The 7,375-nt window shown below is 35.0% G+C and overlaps 1 pseudogene; it reads left to right on the forward strand.

The window, feature by feature from the left end:
* Positions 1 to 585: 585 nt before the first annotated feature.
* Positions 586 to 7,074, forward strand: LOC113836180 (annotated as a pseudogene).
* The last annotated feature ends 301 nt before the right edge of the window (positions 7,075 to 7,375 follow it).

The following is a 7,375-nucleotide window of genomic DNA, read 5'->3' on the forward strand; positions in this document are numbered from 1 at the left end:
TAATTTAGCTTATTTGAAGGAATAAAAACATGGAAAGATTATTGCAACAAAGACTAATTTGTAGTCAAATTATCTTTAATAGTACTCAATAATACTTAAATACCAGCTGAATATTCTTAGGGAGTTCTCATGTCAACTCAAGATTGATACCCATTCATCCAGTCACTGAAGAATCAAACATGTAGATTTCATCATCATAGCATCATAGTAATGCAAATGAGCTTCACATCTTATAGTAATTCTTCATAAAACATATGCATGTTATACACAATTTTTAATACTGACAATTTCAATTAATTCTCCAACATATATATTTCATTTTTTTTTATTCAACAGCTATGTGTTTTTAACCATACACATGAGACTACAGTATTCAGAGGAGTTTGGAGTTCATTCTCTAATGGTGTTTTGTGGGGATAAATGAAAAAATGATGCAGGTGATTGAATACATGTAAATGACATGTAATATCATTGGAATCAAAGAAACAATACAACTAAAGGGCATTTAAAAATGCCGTATGGGAGAGAGTAGGGGGTAGTAGTCAGGGGTGGTAGGAGAAGGAGGAGGCAGCGAATCACTTATAAATGGTACCCAATCAGGACCTAAAGCCCAAGCTCCACGAGGGCGAGAGAGTGCTGTGCTTTCATGGGCCTCTTCTCTATGAAGCAATGTGTGTAAATGTTTCCATAAAGGACAAACAAGTGAAATACTTTATCCATTACAGTGGTTGGAATAAAAATTGGGATGAATGGGTTCCAAAAAGCAGAGTACTCAATTATGTGGACACCAATTTGCAGAAACAGCGAGAGCTTCAAAAGGCCAATAGGAAACAATAAGCAGAGGGCAAGATGAGAGGGGCTGCTCCAGGAAAGAAGACGTCTGATCTGTAACAGAAACATGTTGAAGTGAAAACAAAAAAGACCAAGTAGAAAACACCCGGAAATGAAGATGGGAGAAGTACCAATGAGACACCTCAGCCTCCTAGGAAGAAAAGAGCCTGGCTAGATCCAACTGTTGAAAATGAAGAAACATTCATGAACAGAGTTGAAGTTAAAGATCCCAGAAGAGCTGAAACCATGGCTTGTGGATGACTGGGACTTGATCACCAGACAAAAACAGCTTTTTTTTTTTTATCTTCCTGCCAAGAAGAATATGAATTCCATTTTGGAGGATTATGCAAACTATAAGTAGTCTCGAGGAAATACAGATAATAAGGAGTATGCTGTTAATGAAGTTGTGGCAGGGATAAAGGAGTACTTCAATGTAATTCTGGGAACTCAGCTACTCTACAAATTGAGAGACCACATTATGCTGAGATTTCTTGCAGATCACCCTGATGCACCCATGTCCCTGGTGTATGGAGCGCCACATTTACTGAGATTATTTGTGTGAATTGGAACGATGTTGGCCTACATACCTCTAGATGAGAAAAGCCTTCCTTTATTACTACATGATTTCCTCAAGTACCTGGCGAAGAATTCTGCAACTTTGTTTAGTGCCAGTGATTATGAAGTGGCTCCTCCTGAGTACCATCGGAAAGCCGTGTCGGGGGCATGCTCTCTCTCTCTCTCTTTCTCTCTCTCTCTCTCTCTCTCTCTCTCTCTCTCTCTCTCTCTCTCTCTCTCTCTCTTCTCTCTTTCTCTCTCTCTCGTGCTTGGATCTCTGTAAACAGTTTGGTTGTTAGTCCTTCTCTTGGACAAATGCTGTACTTTGAAGACCATTAGTATATAACAATTGATGCTTGTTTTCTGTTTGATTTTAAACAGAGAAAATAAAAGGAGTCAATGCTCCTTTTCTTCTTTCTTTTCATTTCAAAGATTCTACCAGTGTATTCAGTGATGGACAACAGAGATACATGCTGTAGAGTGTTTTATTGCTTTTGAATGCTGGTGGTTCTGTTCCTTTGACACTACGCACTTTTATAATAAATGTTAATGCACTATGACAAAATGCTCTGATTCCTAATGGCAAAGGTTCACTGCAGTGTATATAACTGAACACTCATCCGTCGGTGCTCTATTTTAATTTTAATGGTGCTTAAAGAGTCCATCCTTTGCAAATCATCCATGTTGTTCCTTAGTCATTTTATCTTTGCTTAATTGTTAAAGAATAGTGGCTTGTTTCATGGTTTTTGTATTTGTGTCTAATGCACATTTTAACAAGATAGATGTAATGAATTGTGTAGCTACAGTTTTATGGGAAAGTCAATCTTGTTTTTCAAATCTTCATTAATTTTTTTCTTTAAATTTCAAAAAAATGCAGAATGGTAAAAAATTTTAGATTATACTGGAGATAAAAATGAGAAATTAATTATTCGATCTAGGGTGCAATTTCTGGAAGTCTGGGTAGCAAAAAGCAATATCCTACTTCTTCTAAATGCCCACTTCCAATTATTCCTTAGTAAGAGTTGGAGCCTGGAGACCTTCTCATTTATGTAGACATTTTGGCTACCTCAGTATTCTGGTCTTCTACATGTGAACCCAGGTGCGATGATTCATGTAGGCAATTGTCTAGTTATATCCAGAATATAGAATTTTTAAAGCACTCTTCCACATCCTTCCACTGTTACATTATTTCTACCACATCTTCAGTGATGTTCCCTGAGGCTTTGTATGGTAGGGTTAATACAGGTGATGCATTAAGAATTGGGTACTTGCCACCCCAGCAGCTGGCGCATTACTTTCATCCTACCACTTGGAAAGCAGAAGTGGATCTTTATAATTTCAATGCCTACCTGGTCTAAAGAGTGAGTTCCAGAATGTAAAGCCAGAGCTGCATGAAGATACCCTGTAATAATGATAATAATAATAATAATAATAATAATAATAATAATAATAATAATAACTCTGCAGTAATTCACTTATTTTCATCTATTTGAGAGTAATACTTCATATTTCCATTGGTGACATATATTTCATCAAGTAACTTCCTTAACCAATCCTAAGAGTAGCGCAGGTCTATAGCTACAGCATAAATGTAAAAAAAAAAAAAACTATTTAACAGCAGGGTTATTTAAGCAAAATAGCAGTGGATTCTTATCTAAGACTATTGACCTACTAAGCCATAGACTTGGGTAGAATTCACATACTTCAAAGTGAAGAGAATAAACACACACACACACACACACACACACACACACACACACACACACACAGAGAGAGAGAGAGAGAGAGAGAGAGAGAGAGAGAGAGAGAGAGAGAACTCTTTATTCTTGTAAAAATAGAATCACAGAAACATTAGCTGGTATCTATTAGTGGGAAGGCTAGTGTCATTGTCCAGGGTTCTTTTATTAAATCATCTAAATTATGCTAGTTGCCATCACAGCTGCCTCAATATAGACTTTAATTTACTTTCTTTTTGTTCTTTGGTGTATTAGTATTCAAGGTAAATGGCTTGCTTTAAGAAATGGTACTTCAAAAGAATCATATGCAAAACATTTGCATCTGGCTCATAGTCCATAGAACAAACTCAATAGGTTTAAATGTTTTAAGTCTTGAGGCAAGAAAAAAATAGACAGGATGAATAACTGTCTGAAAAGAGAAAGCCATGCAGTGTTTGCCATCAAGATTGGGGTGAAGTCATGAGGAAATCATGGGTAGTGTATTCAGCTACACTCATGTGAATGAATGAATGTACTGCCAGCTTGAGATGCTTATAAATTCCCCACGAAGTATTGTGGTTAACTTTTCTAAAGAATGCAAAAGTTGTTTTAAATTCATTTCCAAGAAACTGAACTGTTTATACCTCCTCTTTCCAAAAAGCTTTGACATGTAAAGCAATTTGGAAACAGAGATATTTTACCAGTTACAGTTTCCATCCTCCCCTTACTGATAGATGGTAACTCTAGACTAAGTTCCCTTGAACTGCGAACTGGACACAAGTTGGATTTTGAGAAAGTCAGGGTAAGATAAAGAGATTTAATCCAACCATTCCAATGAAACTAATTTGCTTTATTCTTTAAATAAGAAATTAGAGGCTAGGCAGTGGTGGAGGCATGGCTTTAATCCCAGTAATCAGGAGGCAAAGGCAAGTAGATCTCAGAGTAAGAGGCATGTCTGGTCTACAGAGTGAGTTCCAGGACACTCTCCAAAGCTACACAGGGAAACACAGTCTGAAGAAAAAAATTGGGTGGTGGTTAGAATCTGTGGACAGGCATGGGTTATTTTAAGATCTTGTTTATAGTGTCCCTTATGTGAAAACAATGAGCTTTTTGAAGCCCTGGCTTTGTTACCTACAAGATGTACAAGTTCTTGCTTAGCTTAGAGTGTTTGGGGAAATTAGTGATTGAAACCATGATTTACTTACCAAGTTCATAGGGCTAACTAATTAATATCTGATGAGGTTGCTTTTCTTTCTTCTGGTTAATTGTATAGGCATGATGACAGTGGCCCTTGACAGATATGCTGAGAATAAAATAACATAATCTAGATAATATTAAGGAGGATAATTCATAACAAAGAGAAAAGGTATTTTGGCAGTGTTCAATTTTATCCTAGTGTATTCTTCAAGTATATACCTCATAGGCCAATGGCTTTTTTCTACCCCTTTTCTGTGGACAGAATAGTACTTAACTCAAATCCACACTCCAGATAACTGACCCTTTTGCTTTTCATGACTGATAATATGTTTTTGTAGCTTCCCAGATTTATTATACAGTGTTGCCAGTTCTCACTTTATGTTTTCTTTTGATGGAAAAGAAAAATATATGTATGTGAATTATGAGTATGAGAAAGGTGAGTATTGGGGGAATCTAACCTTCTAGAAAATAGCCGTAAATCAGGTCAGATTTAGTAATTAAAAGAAGAATGGATTCTCCTTTAGCCTGCAGTTCGATCAGGTTGAATTCCATCTTTCAAGTTTTCTTTCTTCTTCCGTGTGAACTTGCCATATGACCAACAGCTGTGTTCTTTTTAAACAAAAGCATTTTAAATCAAAATATCAGCACTGGCATTTTTAAATAAACAATTTTCAAAATTTGGCAAACTAGGAGAGAAAAACTGTTGAATTGTAGAGACAGCACCTTTCATCACCTGTAGTTATCCATTACTTCTACAGATGTCGGCATGATTAGTTTTCTGTGCTAATTATTGAGTTGATCTTTTCCATTTTTCTACTGGAGTTAAAAAGCATACCTTGTACCTGAGAGTCACCCTTTTAAATTTTAAGTGTGCAGTACAAAGATGCTATAGTAGAAAAGTGTCATAGAGCAACTCTGTAGAACACGTCTGCATTTGCATGCATATATGTATCACATCCATGCTAGTGTCCACAAAGGGCAGAAGAGGGTATACTATTCTCTGGAACTAGAACTACAGGCTGCCACAGTATATGGATCCCGAAACCAAACCCATGTCCTCTGAGAGAACAGCAAGTGTTTTAGTCATTGAGCCACATCTCCAGGTCCTATTTTTTTTTTTTTTACATTTCAATAAAAACAAGTTGTTGATATTTTCTGTCATCACATTTGAAATAATTAATGAGTTATATTTGTTTTGCTACCTTTCATGAGTTTAATTAATTTAGGTTTATATTTAAATCCATGATGTAAATTAAATTAACTATTTTACAGTCTGTTTCAGAAGTAAACAGAAATATGGTTTTCACAGCATGTATTTAAAAGACTTTTCTGTCCTCATTGAAAAGTACAGACATAAAAAAGAACCTTTTTATGAAACTATTACATAGCATAGATGACAAATTCTTTTCAAGCTCTTCATTGTGCTCTATTGCTCTCTATATTTGCTTTAATGGTAGTATGCTGTTGTGACTAATAAAGCTTTCTTAGATCCATTAAAATCATAGTGTGCATGTTCCCACATTTTACTATTGTTTAGGTTATTTTATATAAAATCTAAAATAGGATCTTTCAAGAACTTCCTTAGTTTTTTTAAAGATATTTTTTTATATTGTAGCTTATTTGTCACATATTGATGTTTTAGGATTATTATGCCTTCTAATTAAAAAATATAACGTTTTTATTTCTTTCTCTTTAATTAAACCATGCTTTGTTCTCCGTATTTTATTAATTCTTTTACCTCTTGGGTATACTAATTGTTGAATATTTTATTCCTTATGATAATGTTGCAAGTGTAATTTTGTTTATAACATATATTGTTAATTCACAAAAATTCAACTAGTTTTTGGACATTTAAAATATATTAAGGAGCTGGAGAATTGGCTCAATATTTAAGCATAATTGCTGCAAGTTCAGAGGATGCAGGTTCTATTCCCAGTACCATCTAAATGATATGTAGAGGATATGATGTCTTCTTCTGGCTTCTATGGGCAGGAGTCATACAGAGATATAAATGGATGCAAAGCAGTTACATACGTACTCTCATTACTTTTTATAAATTACCATGAAATTATAATGAAGCTAAATAGCTTAAATTTTATTAATTCTAGTAGCTTTTTTCTTTTTTCTTTTTTTTTTTTTTTTTTTTTGGTTTTTTGAGACAGGGTTTCTCTGTGTAGCTTTGAAGCCTATCCTGGCACTCGCTCAGGAGACCAGGCTGGCCTTGAACTCACAGAGATCCGCCTGCCTCTGCCTCCTGAGTGCTGGGATTAAAGGCATGTGCCACCAATGCCCAGCTAATTCTAGTAACTTTGAGTACATGTTTAGGATTTTGTATATATTGATTATATTATTTCAGACCTGGATATACGACTCTGTGGTTAAGAGATATAATGGGATTCAACTCACAGCACCAACATGGCTTGTCACAACTATTTATAAATATAATTCCAGGGGACTGACATTGTCTCTTATTCTCAGAGGGCATCAGTTATGGCACACACATTGAACCCAGACATGCATGAAGGCTAAACACTCAAATATATAAAATGAGGAGTGATCAAAAATTATTACATTAGAAAATATGCAAATAGAGATAGTTTTATTTTACTCTACTTTGGATTCACTTCATTCATTTCATTCATTCATTCATTCATTCATTCATTCATTCATTATGCCAAGCATAATTATGTAGTGTAAAATTCCTGGCCATTTGTTCTATTTTAGTGACGAGCCAGGCACTGTGTACTTGTCCTTGCTCTTAGAGAAGAAGCTTTAATTGGTGCATTATAGGGAGTGATGTTTGCATATTATGATTTTATCTCTTCTATGCTATATTGAAAGTTCATCTATAGACTGAATGTGTCTTTTTACCTGCCTTTATTGAGATGATCTTTCCTCTTCACTCAGTGTTGAATGCTGCACTGATTTTTCATGTCAAGCCATATTTCTTTATTTACTGTGTACATAATTATTGTTATGGTGTAAAATGTTTTTAGCTATTACTGTTGGAGGATTTGCATGTAAGAGTTATAGGAAATATTTGCAGATTTAGTTTCTCATGATATTTTTGTATGATT

Source organism: Cricetulus griseus, chromosome 5, assembly GCF_003668045.3.
Source record: "Cricetulus griseus strain 17A/GY chromosome 5, alternate assembly CriGri-PICRH-1.0, whole genome shotgun sequence".
Lineage (NCBI taxonomy): Eukaryota > Metazoa > Chordata > Mammalia > Rodentia > Cricetidae > Cricetulus > Cricetulus griseus.